The 19,566-nt window shown below is 43.3% G+C and overlaps 1 long non-coding RNA gene across 1 annotated transcript; it reads right to left on the bottom strand.

Annotated features, from left to right (window-relative positions):
- Positions 1-2,250: 2,250 nt before the first annotated feature.
- LOC110213983 (uncharacterized) lies at positions 2,251-4,150 on the bottom strand. Its single transcript, XR_002326168.2, has 2 exons — positions 3,900-4,150; positions 2,251-2,403 (listed from the first exon to the last, which is right to left on the bottom strand). It is a non-coding gene; the product is annotated as an uncharacterized LOC110213983 (long non-coding RNA).
- Positions 4,151-19,566: the final 15,416 nt, after the last annotated feature.

The following is a 19,566-nucleotide window of genomic DNA, read 5'->3' as shown; positions in this document are numbered from 1 at the left end:
CTCTATGAATATGTGTGTGTCCCAGTATTGTGTGCATTGGGTTAAGCTGCCCAGAATGTGTTGGACAGAAGGGTGGATCATGGACTGCGTCACAGAGACAGCAATAGTAAACTGAGTATTGGACAGCGCCTCCTGAGGCTACTCCTGTTCTCTCAGGCACATGTGTGCCTGAGGTCTTGGGACCCTGGCCCTCTCTGGTCCCAGGATCCTGGCAAAAAGGATACAGAGGACTTGTTTCCTTTAACCTTGTTGCTATAATCCTTATCTTTAAGCACTAATCATAGCAGCATAGATTTAGGGTTTTTTCCTAGTGTCTTTCTCTTTCCTCAGAGACCTCTTCCTTAAGAGAATCAGGAGCAAGGGCTGCTAGTTGGCATAGTGAATAGAGTTCTGGCCTTGGAGTCAGGAGGACCTGAGTTCAAATCCAGCCTCAGACACTTAACATTTACTAGCTGTGTGACCCTGGGCATGTCACTTAACCCTAATCGCCTCACCAAAAAAAAAAAAGAGAGAGAGAGAGAGAGAATCAGGAGCCATGTGTCTCCTTTCCAGAAACTGGAAGGCAGAAGAACAAGGATCTCTCTTCTCTAAACTCGCTGATTCCATTCTTTGCACAAGCTCAAGTAATCTCTACCAATGAGGAGAGTCTTATGCAAATGTATTTGAGCCCTTGGTTATATATATTGGCTTCTGTTTTTATGCATTGTCTTCTCCTATTAGAAAGTAAGCCTCTTGAGAGCAGAGACTGTCTTGTTTGTATTTGTATCCCTGGTGCTTAGCACAGTGCCTGGCACAAGGAAAGAGCTTAATAAATGCTCTCTCTCTCTCCCCCCTTTCTCTGTCCCTCAACTCCCTCTCCTTGTCTTTTCTCTCCCTCTCCCTCCTCTCTCCTTTTCTTTCTAGGCCACATCGCCTTTTCCTTCTTTCCTCTCCCCCTCTCCCCTCTCCCTCATCTCTCTTTCCCTCCTCTCCCTCTCCCTTTCTCTCACCTTCCTTTCCTTCCTCTCCCTCCCCCACCCTCCTCCTCCCTCTCTCTTTCTCTCTCTCTGTCTCTCTGTCTGTCTGTCTGTCTGTCTCTCTGTCTCTGTCTTTCCCCTTTTCTCTCCTCTCCTCTCCATCCTCACCCACTTACAAGGACTTGCCGATCACTTCTCAGGATCTCTGCAGAGGGTCTTGTTTCTTATTCAAGGTGGGATTAGCCTAGGTCACTTCTGAGGTCCTTCCCGAGATTCTGATGTTTGTCCAGGGACTTGCCATGCCTCTTTTTCTCATCTCTTTTAAACTATGACAGGCAGAAGTTAATAGCACTTTCTTGTCATCAGCCTAACTCTGGGTAACCCCATGGGGTTTTCTCAGCAAATAATCAAACAGATGAGGGTTCATGTTCAAGGTTCTGATGATGACTTTGACAGCGAAGCCTATATACCAAGACATAGATGTGCTGAGGTGTGCAGGGATCTGTCATGATTCCCACTGCCCAATACTGAGGAATTGTCTTATTAGGGAATGACATGGTCCAGTGGAGAGAGTCAGAGAACCTTGATTCAAAGCCCAGCCCTCCTCTCTGCTACCAGGGTCATCTCAGGCAAGTCCCTTAACATCTGCAGGCCTCAGATTCCCCCTCTGTAAAGATGGAGGAATGGTTGGACAGACCAGATGGTATCTGAGGGCCCTTGAAGTTCTCAATCTCAGATCCTCTGGTCTTTCCTCTTCACTGTTCCCTGAAACCACCCTAAGACGAGTATTGGCAGACTTACCCACTGCGTGGAAGTCTGCTCCAGAGAGCTGGCATGGCCAATCCCCTTGGACTTACATGAGGAGGGATTTCTTTCATCAAAGGACAGGAGGTGGCTCTCCGGGAGGCCACCATCTGCGGGCAGCCCAGGGTAGTGTTGGCAGCAAAGGCAAGCTTCCATCTTCGACTGGGCTGTCTACTGCTGCCATTTCTTGGGTACTGGGGAGCTGGTCAGAATAGCTGATAGCAGAGTAGGACTAGGCCTGAGGTTGGACTGCCCAGCTGTCTGGTCAGTGGGACCCAAAACCTGAAATGGCTGACTGAGGTAAGCATTTTCATAACAATTTTCTTGGTATCCCTTCCCCCAGGAGTTGATGCTTTGTTTTTTAAAGGGCTTTAGATGTAAGTTATGGAGGAAGGTTGGATAATAAGAACTGTGACTATGGACAGAGCTTCTCTGTTACCTGGGGTGTGATATCACAGGTCTGTGGCAACACTGGAGACTCTTGCGTGGACAGCTTTTTAAAAATTTTTATTTCTTTCCTAGCAGGAGGGAAAAAAAATCCAGCATGCTTCGCAGTCTCCTTTATAAGAGAGTAGCACTAGTCTCAGCTCTCTGCAGCCAGAGGGGCTGAATTACTGTAGCATCCACAGGGTAGGGACTGTACCTTGGGAGTGAAAGATCACAGAATTAGTCTCTGCTGGGACCTTCTGGTCCATCTAACCCAACCCATTCATTTCACAGATGAGGAGACTAAGGCCCATAGAGTCAAAGACTTTCCAGAGGTCAAAGAGAACGTACACATCAGAGCTGGGATCTGAATCCAGGCTCCTGACTCTCACCACAGTATGTATGTTTTCTGCCCCACCACTTTCCCTTGATTATTCATATTATGCTTGTAACCGAGGGGCCACTTATGAGTCTTCCTGAGACACTTAATAGCTTGTATGACCCTGTGCAATTCACTTAACCTTGTTTGCCTCAGTTTCCTCATCTGTAAAAAAAAAGAAGGAAATGGCAAACCACTCCATTATCTTTGCCAAGGAAACCCCAAATGAGATCAAAAAAAAGTCAGACAAGACTGAGAAAGAGCAGCGACAGCAACCATTACTGAGAGTCAGCTTAGTGTGGAAAAGCTGGCCCCTACTCCAGGAATACCTGGTTTCATGTCCTGCCCTGGACACATACTGGTTATATGACCCTGGGTAAGTTATTTTACCTCTTAGTGCCCCTAACAACTCTCTAAAATCACAGTTGCAGGTGAGGTGTCCTCTACACTGGCAGAGAAAGTTTCTTCATTCTATATTCCGCATCCAATGATGTCACAGGTTCTCCCCTAAACACATTTAATCACTCATCTGTATAGTTCCCCAGTGCCTGAGAATGCCCTGATCCTAGCAGACACTCGGTAAATGTTCATTCAAATATTCAATAACAACAACAAAAATAATAATAATAGCTAACAATTATATAGTGCTTACCATGTGCTGGGCACTGTGCTAAGTGTTTTATAATTATGATCTCATTTTGACCCTCAAAACAACCCTGGGAGGTAGGGGCTATTATTCCCATTTCGTAGATGAGGAAACTGAGGCAGACCGATGCTAAGTGACTTGTCAAGGGTCACACAGTGAACTCAGGTCTCCCTGACGCCAGGCCCAGCGCTCTGCCCTAGGAAATGTTTATTAAGCCCTTGCTATGTGCCTGGCACTGTGATTGGTACTAGAGTTACAAAGACAAAAATGAAACAATCTCAGCCTTCAGGGCCTTTATAGTCTATTATGGAATGAGAGAGTGATTGGATGCACATTTTGTCCCCCTCTGACCCACTTTCAAATGATGGCCAATGTTGGTCTGGAAAGAATAGAGAATGATGCTGGTAGCCTCCATGTTGCCCTTACAAGTTCAGACCCGCTGCCAGTCTTTGTAGGAAGTGTTCTGAAATGGATCTCCTTTGCCTGCTTGCAGCAAGGACTCTCTCACAGCACTCAGGGTTGGCCTGAATACCCAGGCCTGGGGTTTCTCTCTTAACCCAGTGACAGCCTGGCCCCAGCAGGGAGAAACAGCAGGACAGAGGGTTCTGTGATCGCAGCATCCCACTCTCACCAGAGAAGCTTTTGTTCTCCCCCCAACCGCATCCTCTGATTTCCCCAGTCTGATTACCTCGTACTTGGCAAGTCTCCTGCAGGGATCTGTCTGCCTGGGAGCTGCTGCCCCATAAGGAGCCGAAACTGTTGCTATTTCTAATCTGAGCCCACGACTGCTCAAGCCAAAAGGAAGGAAGCTGAATCATGACAGCAGGGCCAGAGATTGGCCCTCTGAGCTTTGGACATTCCTTGCTCCCCCCTCTTTCCTTGGCTTTGTCCTCCTGTTTATAGGTAGCGCCGCCTGAAATGTCACGCTGTCCTGCACTCAGAAGCCGGGCCTTGTTGCTCTGATAGGATCTATATAAATAAGAAATGAGAAGGCAGGATATGTGTTCTGTGTGTGTCTACACCTACTCTCCAACCCACCGGTGACACATTAGAGTGTGCCCAGTAGCCAGTACTATAATTAGAGAAGCCGGCTTCAATTACAGACCTATTTTCACTTGCCCATGATATCCTTAAAATAAGAAATCACATTTTAGACAGAAATTTTTCCTGTTGACTCCCAGGCCAGAGACTTATTTGTGTGTGTGTGTGTGTGTGTGTATGTGTGTGTGTGTATTTTAGGGAAAGAGGATTTAAGTTGAATTTGCTTGATTGGCTGTGAATTATAAGAAAAGGAAAAATAAACTTTTTCTCTCTTACCCACAGGGATATTGTACACAAATAACTAAAAAAAACAAAACCCCAACCACCCAGCTATAAAACTTTCATCTTAACGTGGGCCTAGTCCTCTGAGGCTATATAAGCTGAAAGAATTTTTTAATAACTTAATTAGAAGCAATTTAATATCACTGTTATATATTTTCCCACACTACAAAAAGACACAAGAGGCTTCCTGGTTTAGTGGATGGAACAGTAGACCTGAAGTCAGAAAGAGCTCAGTTCATAATCCAGCCTTTGTCCCTTGCTAGCTCTGTAACAAACCTCTTTTCAGGCTTCACTAAATCTCCAAGTTATAGATGGACTGCAATCTGCAGAGGTGAAAGGAGTTCCCCCAGCAGTGGGACCTTTGACATATTAACATATAAAAAGATAATAGGCCTTTTAGAACATAAGCATGAGGCCTAACAGATTGGTGCTTTTGCCCTCAGTGCCCAATGTGTGTAAAGTTAAATTGAATTGGTTTCAGCAAGGTACAGTGGAAATCATAGGAACCCAAGCTAACGTCCTTTCAATGCCACTTATTACCTGTGTGACCTTGGGTAAGTCACTTTAACTCTCTGAGTCTCCATTTCTTTTTTTGTCAAATGAAAGGATAGCTCAGTGGACTCAAAGTAGAAGGCTAGGCATCTGTCCAGTGATTTTCAAAGTGGAGGGACAGTGGCCTTACCCTCAATGGGTGTGTGATCAACCACTCAGAGGGTAGGAAGAAGGGGTGGTTCCCATCCTCTGCCTGCAGTAGACAGCTGTGGGGCTTGTCTCCAACACAACTACACCCAGTCATCCTCCTATCCACTTCTGGTCCCTCTTTCCTTTGTGGAAGCTCCCACACTCCCCTCTTCTGAAGCATTGGCACCTTAGGACTGTTACAGCCTAATCTCCCACTTCCCACTACATACTAACCCCTTGTTTCCAGATGACTGCATAGCTTTAGCAAGCACTCCTCCAAGACAAGCTCTGTGCCCCAAGGCAGTGACCCATGAGGAAGAGCCCCACCTGGGAAGTGAGGAGCCCAGGAACAGAAAGCATGTATAGACTATAATCTCCATTCTTTTATCTTCTCCTAACCCCCTCCTCATCTAGTTTGCTCTCTTCACGCTGAGGCTGCCTCCATCCTACTAGTCAAACTGTTCCACAGCCTGGAGTTAGCTTCCACCCCTCCCTCTCCTTCACCTCCCATATCCAGCCAGTTGTCAAATCTTGTCTTTTTTCCTGCTGCAGCATCTCTCACCTGTCCCCTTCTGAGGCAGGTTTTTAATACTTCTCTCCTGGACTACTACAGTAGCCCCTTAATGGCTCTCCCAGTTCTCAGGATCTCTCTTTTTCAATCTAGGCTCTACACAGTGACCAAAAAGACTGTCCTTAAGTGCAGGTCTGATTACTTTACTCCCTTAACTTGGTAAAGGTCCAGTAACTCATCCAATGAGTATCTACTGATTCTAAGATAAAATATTTCATCTTTATATCATTTTTAAAAAATTTCTATTTTGTGGAAGTCTTATGAAGTATAGCAGTACATATATAATATGTAAATATGCATATATAGGATACTTAAATTTTTCTACTGATGAGGTATGTAATTTTAAAAATTGCAGAGCACCGGAATAGATGGCCTCTAAGATCCCTTCTAGCTCTGGTTCAAAGACTCAGAACTAGAAGAGACTTCACATGGCGTCTAATGCCCTCACTTTAGAGATGAGAAAACGGAAGCTGGAGGTCATATGAGTCGTAAGCATCGGAGGTCAATTTGAACCTGGGTCCTCTGCCTCAAAATCCATACTTCTCCCACTCTGTCCCATTGCCTTCTTAGGGCTATGACACCCCCCCCCCCGGTCTATTACCTCCCTGAAGCTAAGCCACTTCTGTCCCAGGAAGCAGGAGACTTAGCTTTCAAATCTTGCCTCAGACACCTTCTGGCCTTGGAACTGTGGGTAAATCACTTTGCTTCTCCAGCCTCTGTTTCTTCTGTCAAACAGAGCTAACAGCGCTCGCGTTACTTGACTCGCAGGCCTGTTGGGAGGAAAACCCCCCATGCATGTGATGGCATGATAGGGAGGGGACCAGAGGAAGCTGAAAAGACTCGGGTATATCCGGAGGCGAGAGTATTTTCCAGGGGTTAGTTCCTCTGCAGCCCGAGTGGAAAAGCACAGTGGGAAGCTGAGGTGAGGGTCAACACGTGGGGGAAGTAATGGCAAGAAATACTTGCTGAGTGAATTAGGGGTGGGTGGATCTCTGGATTTCTGGTGTGGTCAGTGCCTCGCCCGCCAGGTGGGATGACATGGCCGGCCAGACCATCGTCTGGGGTGCAGAGTAGAGCCACCAGCTGCTGGACTGGATGTCTTTTCCATTTCTCATCAAGGCCCAAGTTCCCAGAATAATTATATAATCAGCCATAAAGTTCAACTTAACAACTGCCAATTGAGACAGAAGCCCAAGGACCATCTCAGAAGGAGTTATAAAATAGAGCTGTGTATCACATGATAGGAACTCACCGGAAAAAGACCATGGGTATATCGGTTTGAGCAGGAAGATACCTCAAGGGTCATTTAGTCCAGCCCCCATCACTTGATGGATGAGGAAAGTGAGGCTCAGAGAAGAGACTTCCAAGGGAGCCCCCACAGAAAGTGGCAAGACAAGATTCGAACCCAAGTCCTCTAACCTCAGATCCAGTCCTCTTGAAGAATGGGATTTTTGAAAAGCAATAGCATAGTCATGGCTATTCCCAACGGACTTTCAAAAAAGAGGCTCTTTTAGCCTCTGAAGCCTGCGTAAGATTTGTGTGTGCCCAGCCTAATTTCACAATTTGTGCCACATTATGATTGGTCACCACAGGGAAAGAATCATTTTGTGGTTCTGTGGGTTGAGAGGTCGTATTGACCATAGCTTAGCTAACCCTGTTTTCTGTGGAGTTTCCAGAGGCAGCACACTCAGCCAGCAGGCTTTATGTAGCCCACTCCACCCCCCAAGGGCCACCTGAACTTAGGTTAAAATATAATTGGGAAATATTTAACACAATAAACAAAAACACATTAAATATAGATTATGTTACATTTTAAAAATAAATCAACACATGGCCCACAGGCAATCCTTATGCAGTGGCCCCCTTTCAAGCTTGACACCAAGGGCCTAGGGGATAAGGAGACAGCCCCTAAGCCAGGCTTTGATTCCTTCCTCTGACACATATTGACTGTGTGGCCCTGGATCAGTCACTTAATGTCTCAACACTCTAAGCAGCTGGTATTGAGGGAGCGTCTTTACCTGGGAGTTCCCTTTCCCATCTTTTGGCTTAATGCTTCCAAGGTCTCTTGAGAGTGAAACATTTAAGGTTAACTTCCATCATGAAACATTCTCACGATGCTGGCAGACTCTGAAAAAGGTGGGTGCATGGCAGAGTGCTCAGCACAAGCTTATGGCTAAAGTTGCACTGATGTACTGGAAGCATCCACCATTAAGACGAGCCATACTGGGCCAAAGCCCTTGAGAGATTAAGTGAGGACATGGCTCTGACCTTGGAGCTCCTCTCCACAGGCCCTATTTTAAAATATTACTTGGGTCTCATTGCAGGCTAATTGTGCAACTTCTCAGCCAGTCATCTGAACAAGATCAGGGCTGTCCCAGCTCCAAGGCGACTGGTGGTCACATCAACCAGGACACCATTGCAGCTCTGGCCACCAGCCTCACTCCAGTCACTAGCAGCAGGTGTGTGTTTCAAATGTCAGATGCTTTGTTCCCATACAGAATAGCTCTGTAGTTGGGGGTGAGTGCAAACGCTGAATGCTGTATTTGACAGCGAGTTAAAGAGAAGCTGATAGGAGAAGAATTAATTGCTATTTAACTATAATAATAAAAATCCAAACAAAGGGAAAGGTATAAATAACATGGGCCGGGGAAACAGTGGGTTTGTAGGAAGAATGATGTCTGTTCAGCACAGAAAATTTATAGCGAGAATAAATGCTGGGAACTGAAGCGTTAGCAAGGTAGTAAAAGTCCACCAAGGTCCTAACAAAAGCAGGGCTGCTTTTCACTGAATTCTCTCATTAGCCAGTGGAAATAAAAATTCCTTCAGCTTTGTTGTTGTTTGAAAAGATGGGAAGGGGACTGAACTAGAGTGGGAGTTGGACAAGAGGGAAGGGGACCTTGGTAGCCCTCAGAACCTAAATGGTTATAATAAATAATAATCCATAATATAATAATCTAATAATCTATAAAGAATAAATCTATGGAGTTGCTGGCTGGGACAAACCCAACCCAACTCTTGCAGATGAATCCACCAGCTGCAGCTTCCTAGATCACTCTGTCTGTGAGCACCACCAGGTCTCCTTTTAGACCAGCACCCTCAGACTGAAGGAGCTGCTTTGCTCTATAACTGGCGCTTTTAGCATTTTAAAAAAATTCTATTTTTCTCACAAAACAACTTTCCCATGGGAAAATCCTCCTTAATATCCATAGCTCTAGGATAACATCAATACTACACATTGATGGGACTTTAATATACTGAACACTGTTTTCCTGGCCTGATGTCTCCCGAGGCCAAAAAGGGATTGTTGCAGAGTTTTGGTTAACTGCAGGAATCAGATGCGTTGAACACTTCTGTGTTTTGAGGCTGGGAAAATTGATATTTTGGGTGGCCTGTTTAAAGCAAGTTATATTTATGAATATTGAATGAACGATGATGCATTCATTCAGTGCTCAGTATATTCTAGGCACTGTGCTAAGTGCTGATAATAGAAGTATAATCTGATCAGACCTTTGCTCTCAGAGAGCTTACATTCAAATGTGGAAAGACAACATCTAACAGCTGATAACAGCTAGCTAGCTAGCATGTAAATAGCATTTTATGGTTTGCAAAGTACTTGACAAATGTCATCTCATTTTATCTTTACAATAACCCTAGGAAGTAGGTGCTATTACTATCCTCATTTTATAGTTGAGGAGACTGAATAAGATAGAGGTTAAGTGACTTGCCCAGGGTCACAGAGCTACTTATTGCCTGAGGTCAGATATGAACTCAAGTTCGAAGACTCCAGGCCCAGAGCTCTGTGCACAGGGCCACCAGCTGCCTGAGGGAGATAAGAGTCAGGGCAGGGCCAGGGCTGGTAAGGTAGAGTTTGGGAATGGATGGTAAGTGATGTGAAGTCCTAGTTCTGGGCAAAAAAAAAAGAAAAACTGAAGAAAACTCACTCATCAGATCCCAGACTCCCATGGGATGCTTGCAACAGAATCATTTATAGTATTACAGGGGAGAAGCTGGCAAGTCTGAAGATCTTGAATTTCCTCCAGCCACAGGCAACATGAACAACAATAGAAGAAACATTTATAAAGTACCTGCTCTATACAATGAGAGATACAGCATGGTGCAGCGAGGAGAGAGCCAATCAAGAAGATCTGGGTTCAAGTCTCGCTTCTAACAGATTCCAGCCATATGACTGGGCAACTATGCCTTGGGAAGCCTCTAAGCCTGAAAGTTAGAAGTTGCTGATCTGAATCTGTGGATGGAGTTTTCCAGTTTGAGAGTTTCCCAAGCTGATGTAGACCTTCACCCATTCCTCATCTCCCCACTGTCATAAAAAAAGAATAAAAGTTGCTCTAGGCACTAGAAAGACAAAGGTTAAAATTAGACAAAAGTTTTTCAGAAAATCTTTTGCTCTTGAATCATTTATGAGCTGCTTCAAGATCGATGTTACAATAGCTCCACTTGACAAAGATCATTGAATAGACAATATAAAGGTAAAGCTTCACATTCATATATATCACGTGCCCACAAACCTCCTTTCATTTATCTTCATCATTCACAACCATTTACTGAGCACATTCTCTGAATGACAATGGCAGGTGTCTTGGAGGACACCTAGAAATAAGAAAAGATCACGTTCCACATTGGGAAATAGATACACAGTTAATTTAATTCAATTTGACAGGTATTTATTAAATCCTTACTGTGTAAGAGCCATTGGGCTAGTGCCGGGAATTCGAAGATAAAAATGAAAAAAAAAAGCCTGCCCCCAAGAGGCTTATGTTCTATTGGACAGAAAACAATACATATACGGAGAAGAAAATACAACATATATCCAAAATGCATAAATACAAAGAATTGGGGTGAGGAGGGGCACAACTTACTAGGGAAAATCAGAAGAAGTCTCTTGTTAACGCTTCTTCAAGTGAGCCTCAAAGGAAACTGGATATTCCAAGAGGCAGAAGTGAATAGTGAAAGCATTTTGGGCACCGATGATAGTCCGTGTGAAGGCATGAAGATGGGAGATAGAATGATATGTACTGTGAAGAGCACGTGAGGCCAGTTTGTTTGGCAGAGAGAGTGGGGAGTGAGAGGGAGATAGTTAATGCATGGGAAGTCATTCTGGAAACGGTAGGTGGAGCCAGATTGTGAAGGTCTTTTAATGCCAAATAGAAGGAGCTTGTCTTTCATCCTGGAGGCAGTAGAAAGCCACTGGAGGTTCTTGAATAGGGAAGTGACATGGTCAAAGCCATCTTTTAGGAATGCCAACTTGGCAGCTGTGTGCAGGATGGATTGGGGAGGGAAGGGACTGAAGGCTAGGAGACCAATTAGGAGGTTATTGCAAAGTCTACCCAGGAGATAATAAGGTCCTCAACCAAGTCATACCCATGTGAGTAGAGAGAATGAGATGAACCCAAAAGATGCTATGGAGATAGCATCAACTCAACTTGGCAACTGATAGAGCAAAAACTAGAGGATGATTCCTAGGGTCCAATCTGGATCACTGGAAGGACAACAAACACAGAGAAGTTATTGGGAATACCCTTAGAAGGAAGGAGAATGAGTTCTATTTGGACATGTTGAGTATGAAATAACTATGGGACATCCAAGGGGGAGGTGTCCACCAGTCAGTTGGTGACTCGGGATTAGAACTCATCTTTATCTTTGCACTTCCAGCACCTGGCAAAGTGACTACCATATAGGAAGAGCTGATTTCTTTTTTCTTGAGAGACATGAATGCTGGAGATGTAGACCTAAGAACCATTTGCAGACATAGTAACTGAATCCATGAGAGCTGATGAGAGAGAGAGAGACAGAGAGACAGAGAGAGAATGAGAGACAGAGGGAGAGGGTGAGGATGAGAGAGAGAGGGAGAAAGAAAGGGAAAGAGAAAGGGACAGAAAGAGGGAAAGGGGGAAAAAAGAGGGAATGGGGAGGGAGTGGGAGAAGAGAGCCTAGAATGGAGCCTGGTGAATGCTTATACATAAGAAATGGTACATGAAATCATAAATGAGTCCTCCAAGAATATTGAGCAGTGGTCAGACAGGTAGGAGAAGAGCCATAAAACAGGAAAGTCATAAAAAACAAGGGAGGAGAGGTCACTCAAGGAGGAGGAGAATGACAGTGTTGAATACTGCAGAAAGGTCAAAGGTTGAAGACAGAGAAGAAGCCAATGGATTTAGAAACCAGAAGGTTGTTGGTCTTCCTAAACTTCGATGGCAGAGCACCTCATCCCTTCTTGATTTCTCTTCTGCGGCTGCACCTACACCAACAAAAATAATTGAGACTTACATAGCACTTTACAAAGCCGTTTCTCAGACATTATTTCCTGTGATGCTCCCAACAATCTTGGGTGGTAGGTATTATAGAAACAGATGAGAAAATTGAGGCAGAGAGGTTAAGTGAGTTGCCAGTGGTCACCCAGGCTCATCAAGTATTCTTTTCACAATGACCCTATAATGTGCTGATCATGTAATACCATCCCATCCCACCCCAAAATCCTCTGAGTGGTATGTGCAAATTGCTTTGAATGGCACCAAAAATCTCCAGGGAATTTCCATCAGAGATAAGTAGAAAAGAAAAAGTTTTCTGCAAACCATGAAGTCCTCTACTTCTAGGTAGTCACAAAAATCATAGCATCTTTGATTTAGAGCTGGATTGGACCTTTGAGACCACCTAATCCAACCCTTTCTTTTCACTGGGAAGAAAATTGAGGCCAAAGAGAGGAAGGGGCTTCCAAAGGTCAAACAGCTTGTAAGCATTGGAGCCAGAATATGGCGCCATATGCCTTCATTCAAAGTCTTATGCTCTTTCCACTGCACCATACTACCCTTCATAATCTAATCAGACCTGGAAGGATCATAGGACAAGAGATATAAGAGAACTGTGAGCTCATCTAGTCCAGTCCCTTTATTTTTATAAAGAAACTGAGGTCAACAGAAGTTATGATCTACCAGTGGTCATACCAGTTGTAAGTGATTGTAAGTTGTAAGGATTCCTCTGCTTCTTAAGCCCTTCAGTACAATGCTCTCCATTGTCCCACACTCTATTTCAAGTCCAAACTCCTATTTTACAGCAGAATAGACTGATGCTGAGAGAAGGGAAATGACTTTCCCAAAGTTACAAGATGATTTAATGGTGGCACCATTAACTGGAATCCAAGCTAGAATCCAAACATCCTAACTCCCCAGGCTAGATTCGTGCTCATTCATTCTTGACTGGTTATGTTCTGATCCTACTGTCAAAGAGCATTTTGGCTTTTGTTGGTAACCCACTTGAATGTGACCATGTTCCCTCTGGCAAGTAAAACCCTCCTTCCTTTCCTAACCTAAAACACTCCTGCCTTTTCTCTCTCGCTCTGGAGATGGGAAGTGGCTGCTTTTCATCAGATCTGGGGTCTCAATTGGCACTTGGGACCCACAGGTTCCATAGTTTCTGAGAAAAATGAAGCTTTGGGGATGTTCTCTATCCCTAAACTCTAGGAGTCCCCCCTCCCTGTCTTCAGACCCTGCCAGCAATAGTGGGGATGATGACAGGCACCCTCTGTTCTGGGATGTCCCCTCGTGCCATTCCTGGAGCAGTCAGACCCCATGGGGGCTTTACATTGTTGCTGTGTAATTATCGCTGCTTTACAGTTCATCTGATTTAAAATAATGCTCAGCTTTCTCATTCTTTTTTAATCTTCCCTTCCAAATTAACTAGATTGAGGGGATAAATTGAAACCAAGATACTTATGAATGTTTAGCTTTGGGTCTCAGGAAAAAAACCAACTTATTCCTATTCTCTATCGCTATGGCCTTGTGATAAAAAAAAATCTTTGAAGAAATCCAAGACCAGCTCCTTGGATACACGTCATGTGAATTCATGTCACTTCTTCAGAGGAGAACAGAAGCCAGAAATGGCTTGGTAAGGCATCCAAGAAAATAAATGCAGCAGATGTGCCCAGGCATGCCCCCAGAAGGAGCCTCTTCTTCTTGACAAGGTGTGAAGTCCTCATTTTCCTAGTCTAGAGGCTGTTATTCTGCACAGACTGAAGTTCACACACCTGAGCTAGCTCTGGAGCTTGGCCTCACAAGGAGCCTTTACAAAGACTCAAGAGGGCTGGAGGAAGGGGAGGTCAGACAGTGATGAAGGAAGGGCTACTTCCAGTGCCTCAGAGAGGGGTTGGCCCATGTATATGGCCCTTCCAGAGGACTCCAGTCTCAAGGAGAGCAGTAGATGGCGGCTATGGTGGAGTGGCTAAGAGTCCCTTGACCTTGGCCACAGGAGGGGGCGGGGCAGCAAGAACCAGAAACGTTCAAGTATTGGAGGTAAAGACAAAGAGAAGAGGAATTCCTACACTAAACCAAAGCCCTGATTTAAGATGGCAGCTTTGGGAGCTGTAATTGAGTACACTGGTCTTTTCACTGTAACTCTAAGTCAGATGGGCTGTGCAGGTGGGGGGAAGGGGGGAAAGTTGACTCATTATTGACCCTGAAGTCTTTCAACACTTGGAGAGGTCTCAACGTCATGTTGGGGAAAATAATATGTGTGTGTGTGTGTGTGTGTGTGTGTGTGTGTGCATGTGAATTGCCACAATAAGGACTGACCAACAAAGCTTAGACAAAATCTTTGCCAGCAAAAACTTCATACCCTTGCCAGGTAGAGAAATATGGCAGCCACAGGCAACATTAATTTAGAATATAAACTCATTTATAAGATCTGATTTAGAATATAAGCTCATTTAAAACACTGGAGAAGGATGGTAGAAGATTATGAGTATAAATTAGTGAGAAACAGTGGAAGGTAAAACCAATTTGGAGAAGGCTTAGCAAGAGACCCAACCAAACAAAATCATCCTGAGCATTTAAGTATAAAAATGGAAAGAGGATTACAAAGAGATTTTTAAAAGGAAAAGATCTGGAAAGATTTCTGCAGCAAACCCTTTGCTTCATCAATTGCCAGGAAATCAGCATATTTAGATTCTAATATCTCAGTCCTTAATGTTCTGTGCAAGGAAGTGGAAATGACATTAAAGAAACTAAAGCACTAAGAATGGTTGGACTGGACCAAAGGTGCAAAAAGAATGCATGGGCTAAAGGCAACCCAGTGGTGATAGCATTGAGCCAATGGTGATGGCATCAAGGTATATAAAAGAGGGAAGACACCAAAGGCTTAGAAAATGTTGACCCTATTATAACAAAAAAGTGACCAAGAAAATATAACTAAAGTCAAAGACAATTGTCTCACTTCTACAGAATTTTTTAAGAGAATAATGGGATTAGAGGGAAAACTTGAAGTTAGGAGAAAGGAGCAGACAGGTCTTACCCCCACCATCTACCTTCTCTGCTCCTATTCATGAGCTACTGAATGCCACTGGAGAAAGTCACACAACTCTAATGATTAGGGACAAATTGTACAATTTATATTACCTAATCTCCCATTTAGGGCAGATAGTACTGTGGATAGATCTCTGGGCTTTGAGTCAGGAAGACCCATCTTTCTGAGATCAAATCTGGTCTCAGACACTTACTAGTGTGTGACCCTGGGCAAGTCATTTAACCCTGTTTGCCTCAGTTTCCTCATCTGTAAAATGGGCTGGAGAAGGAAATGGCAAACCACTCCAGTATCTTTGCCAAGAAAACACCAAATGGGGTCACAAAGAGTTGGACACAACTGAAAAAAACCTGAACAAAAATCTCCCATTTGCATAGCACTTTTTTTTATTCTTTCCTGACTGACTCTCTATCCCTCGACCCACAGAGGCTGTTCTAATAATCTTATGTCTCCTCAATCCCTTTATACCATACCTTACCCATTCCATCTCAGCACCTTATACTTTACCAGAAAGTGGAGACCATCTATCTCAAGTTCCTTCTACCCACTCTTGTACATTACAGCCCCTCAATATCATGCCCTACTCTTCTCTCTTGCTCTAGTACCTGAAGATTTAGTCCTTCTCTTTGCCAAGGCCAGACCCTCCACTTGTGCCCTTGAACCTACCTCATTATGTGTGTTCTGAGAGCTTGCCCTTTCGACCATCTCCTCTCTTTTTAATCCTCACTTGCTTAACTCACTTTTTTAAATAAAAGTTTTTAATTTGATTTTAAAATATGTTTTTATTGATAAAATTTTTACATTACCAGAATTTTTCCCAGTCTCTCTCCCCATCTCCTCCCAGAGAGTCACCCCTGATAACAAATCCTATTTTTAAATAGTATTTTATTTTTTTCCACAATTACATATAAAGAAAAATTCTAGCATTCATTTTTATGAGATTTTTGAGTTCCAATTTTTTCTCCCTCCCTCCCATCTTCTGAAAACTGTAGACAGTTTGATATAGTTTATACATATGCTATCATGTAAAATGGATTTCCATATTCATCATGGCTGTGGAAGAAGAAACAGATCAAAAGGGAAAAAAACACAAGAAAGAATAAAGTGAGTGAAAAAATATGCTTCGATCTACATTCAAAGTCCACCAGTTCTTTATCTGGATGTGGATAGCGTTTTCCTTTGTGAGTCCTTTATACTCGTTTTGCATCATTGGGCTGCAGAGAAAAGCTGAGTCCTCCGTAGCCGGTCATCACACAATGTTGCTGATGTGCACAATGTCTTCCTGGTTCTGCTCATTTCACTTTGCATCAGTTCATGTAAGTCTTCCCAGGTTTTTCTGAAGTCTGCTTGCCCATCATTTCTTAAAGCACAATAGTATTCCATTACATTCATATACCACAGCTTATTCAGCCATTCCGCAGTTGATGAGGAATCCCCTCAATTTCCAATATTTTGCCAACATGGAAAGGGTTGCTATACATGTTTTTGCACATGTACGTCCTTTTCCCTGTTTTATGATCTTCTTGAGATGCAGACCTAGTAGTGATATTGCTGGATCAAAGGGTATGCACAGTTCGGTTGCTCTTTAAGTATAGTTCCAAATGGCTGTCCAGAATGGTTGGATCAGTTCTCAACTCTACCAGCAGTGCACTAGTGGCTGAGTTTTCCCATATCCTCTCCAATATTTATCATTTTCCTTTTTTGCCAGATTAGCTAATCTGATTGGTGTGAGGTGGTATTTCAGAGTTGTCTTAATCTGTATTTCTCTGATCGTAAGTGATTTACAGTACTTCTTCATATGCTGATAGATATCATTGATTTCTTTATCTGGAAACTGCCTATTCACATCCTTCATATCCTATTTCATAGCCTTTATCAATTTGGGAATGGCTTGTATTCTCATACATTTGACTCAGTTCTCTATGTATTTGAGAAATGAGACCTTTATCAAAGACACTTGCTATAAAGATTATTTCCCCACTTTCTGCTTTCCTTCTAATCTTGGTTGCATTGGTTTTGTTTGTACAAAAGCTTTTCAATTTAATGTGATCAAAATTTTCTATTCTACATTTCATAATGCTCTCTATCTCTTATTTGGTCATGATTTCTTCCCCTCCCCATAGATCTGATGGGGAGACTATTTCTTCTAATTTGATTGCTTCATTGTATTTTAGCAAGATCTAGTGTCTTTCCTTATTTCTTTTAATTAGATCTATTTTTGCTTTTACTTTGTCTAAGATCAGGATTGCTACCCCTTTTTTTTTTTCACTTCAGCTGAAGCATAATACATTCTGTTCCAGCCCCTTACCTTTATTCTCTGTGTGTTTCTCTGCTTCAAGTGTGTTTCTTGTAAGCAACATATTGTACAATTCTGGTTTCTGATCCACTTTGCTATCACATCCATTTTATGGGAGAATTCATCCCATTCATATTCACAGTTATGATAACTACCTGTGTATTTCCCTCCATCCTATTCATCCTCCTGTTTGTCCTCTCCTTTCATCCTTTCCTTCCTCACCAGTGTTTTGCTTCTATCTACCACTTCCCCTGATCTGCCCTCCCTTCTGTCAGTCCCCCTCCCTCTGACCTCCTTTACTTAACCTCCTCCCCTCCTACTTCCCTTTCAGGTAAAATACATTTCTATATTCATCTGATTATGTATATTATTCCCTCTTTGAGCCATTGCTGCTGAGAGTAAGGTTCAAGCAATGCTCATCACCCTCCTCTCATCTTCCCCTCCACTGTAATAGGTCTTTCTCACCTCTTCACATGAGATAATTTACCCCATTCTACCTCTCCCTTCCTTCTGCACCCATTGCACTCCTCTTTTTCACCCCTTATATTTTTATGTCGTTCCCTCAAATTCACCTTATACCCCTACCCTTTGTCTATGTACTGTTAGTGATACAATTTTTAAGAGGTACAAGTACCATCTTTCCAGGTAGGGATGTAAACAGTTTAGCTTTATTGAATCCCTTATGTTTTCTTTTCCCTTTTTACTTGTTTATGCTTCTCTTGGGTCTTGATATTGGAGGTCACATTTTTGGTTTAGTTCTTGTCTTCTCCTTATAAAGGCTTGAAATCCTTCTATTTCACTCAATGACCATTTTTTCCCTTGATGTATTATGCTTAGTTTTGCTGAGTAAGTGATTCTTGGTTGTAGTCCTAGCTCCTTTGCCTTCTGGAATATGTTCCATGACCTCCAATCCTTTAATGTTGCAGCTGCCAAGTCCTGTGTGATCCTGATTGGATCCTCGATATTTAAATTGTTTCTTTCTGGCCACTTGTAGTATTTTTATCTTGATCTGATAGTTCTGAAATTTGGCTGTAATATTCCTTGGGGTTTTTATTTTGGAATCTCTTTCCTGAGGTGGTTGGCAGATACTTTCAATGCCTATTTTGCCCTCTGATTCCAGGACATCAGGGAAGTTTTCCTTGATAATTTTTGAAAGATGCTGTCCAGGTCCTCCTTTTGATTATAGCTTTCAGGTCCAGCGATTCTGATATTGTCTCTCCTGGGTCTATTTTCCAGGTCAGTAGTTTTTCCCATGAGGTATTTTACATTTTCTTCCATTTTTTCATTCTTTTGAATTTGTCTGATTGAATCTAGATGTCCCATAGAGTCGTTAATTTCTATTTGCCCCATTCTAACTTTTAAGGTGTTATTTTCCTCGATTAGCTTTTGTACTTTCTTTTCCATTTGGCCAATCGTAGTCTTTGAGGAGTTGTTTTCTTCAGTGGATTTTTATATCTCCCTTTCCATTTGGCCAATTCTACTTTTTAAGCAGTTTTCCAAGCTGTTGACTCTTTTTCATAATTCTCTTGCTTCACTCTCATTTCTTTTCCCATTCTTTCTTCTACCTCTCTTGTATGGTTTTTAAGCTTTCTTTGAGCTCTTCCATGAGTTCTTTCTGGGCTTGAGACCACTTCCCATTTTTCTTTGGGATTTTGCCCATGAGTGTTTTGAAATTGTTGGCCTCTTCTGAGTTTGTGTCTTGGTCTTCCCTGTCACCATAATAAGTTTCTATGGTCAGACTCTTTTTGTTCTTGGTTTTTGCTCATCTTTTTTGGGGGGGGGGCCTTTTTGCTTTTTAAAAAATTTGATCTCTGCTCCCAGGGTCACTGTCTCAGGCTTTTTGTGCCAGTGGCTGCTGCTGGAGGCTGGGGGGGATTGGGCAGTTTATCTGGTGCTGAGCTGGGGTCCTAGTGGTGGTGTCTGGTGTGTGCTGAGGCCTGCTGGGGTGTTTCTGTGTTTCCCAGGGGATACACTGAAGCACGAGGAGGTCTGAGGCTCTTGCAGGATGAACGTTTGCTTTGGCATGTGCTGAAGCATGCTGTCTGGTGGTGCTGGAGGATGTGCCTGCCACCCGGACTGTGCCGAAGCTCATGGAGGTCCTGTCACTGGGGGATGCCTATTTGCCCACAGCTATGCTGAAGCACATGGTGATTCTCAGAGCTGGAGTCTTCCAGT

The sequence above is a fragment of the Phascolarctos cinereus genome, unplaced genomic scaffold, assembly GCF_003287225.1.
Source record: "Phascolarctos cinereus isolate Bilbo 61053 unplaced genomic scaffold, phaCin_HiC Scaffold_3;HRSCAF=262, whole genome shotgun sequence".
In the NCBI taxonomy this organism is placed as follows: domain Eukaryota; kingdom Metazoa; phylum Chordata; class Mammalia; order Diprotodontia; family Phascolarctidae; genus Phascolarctos; species Phascolarctos cinereus.
Note: the sequence above shows the minus strand (reverse complement) of the source record. Positions and strands in the feature narration are given on the sequence as shown.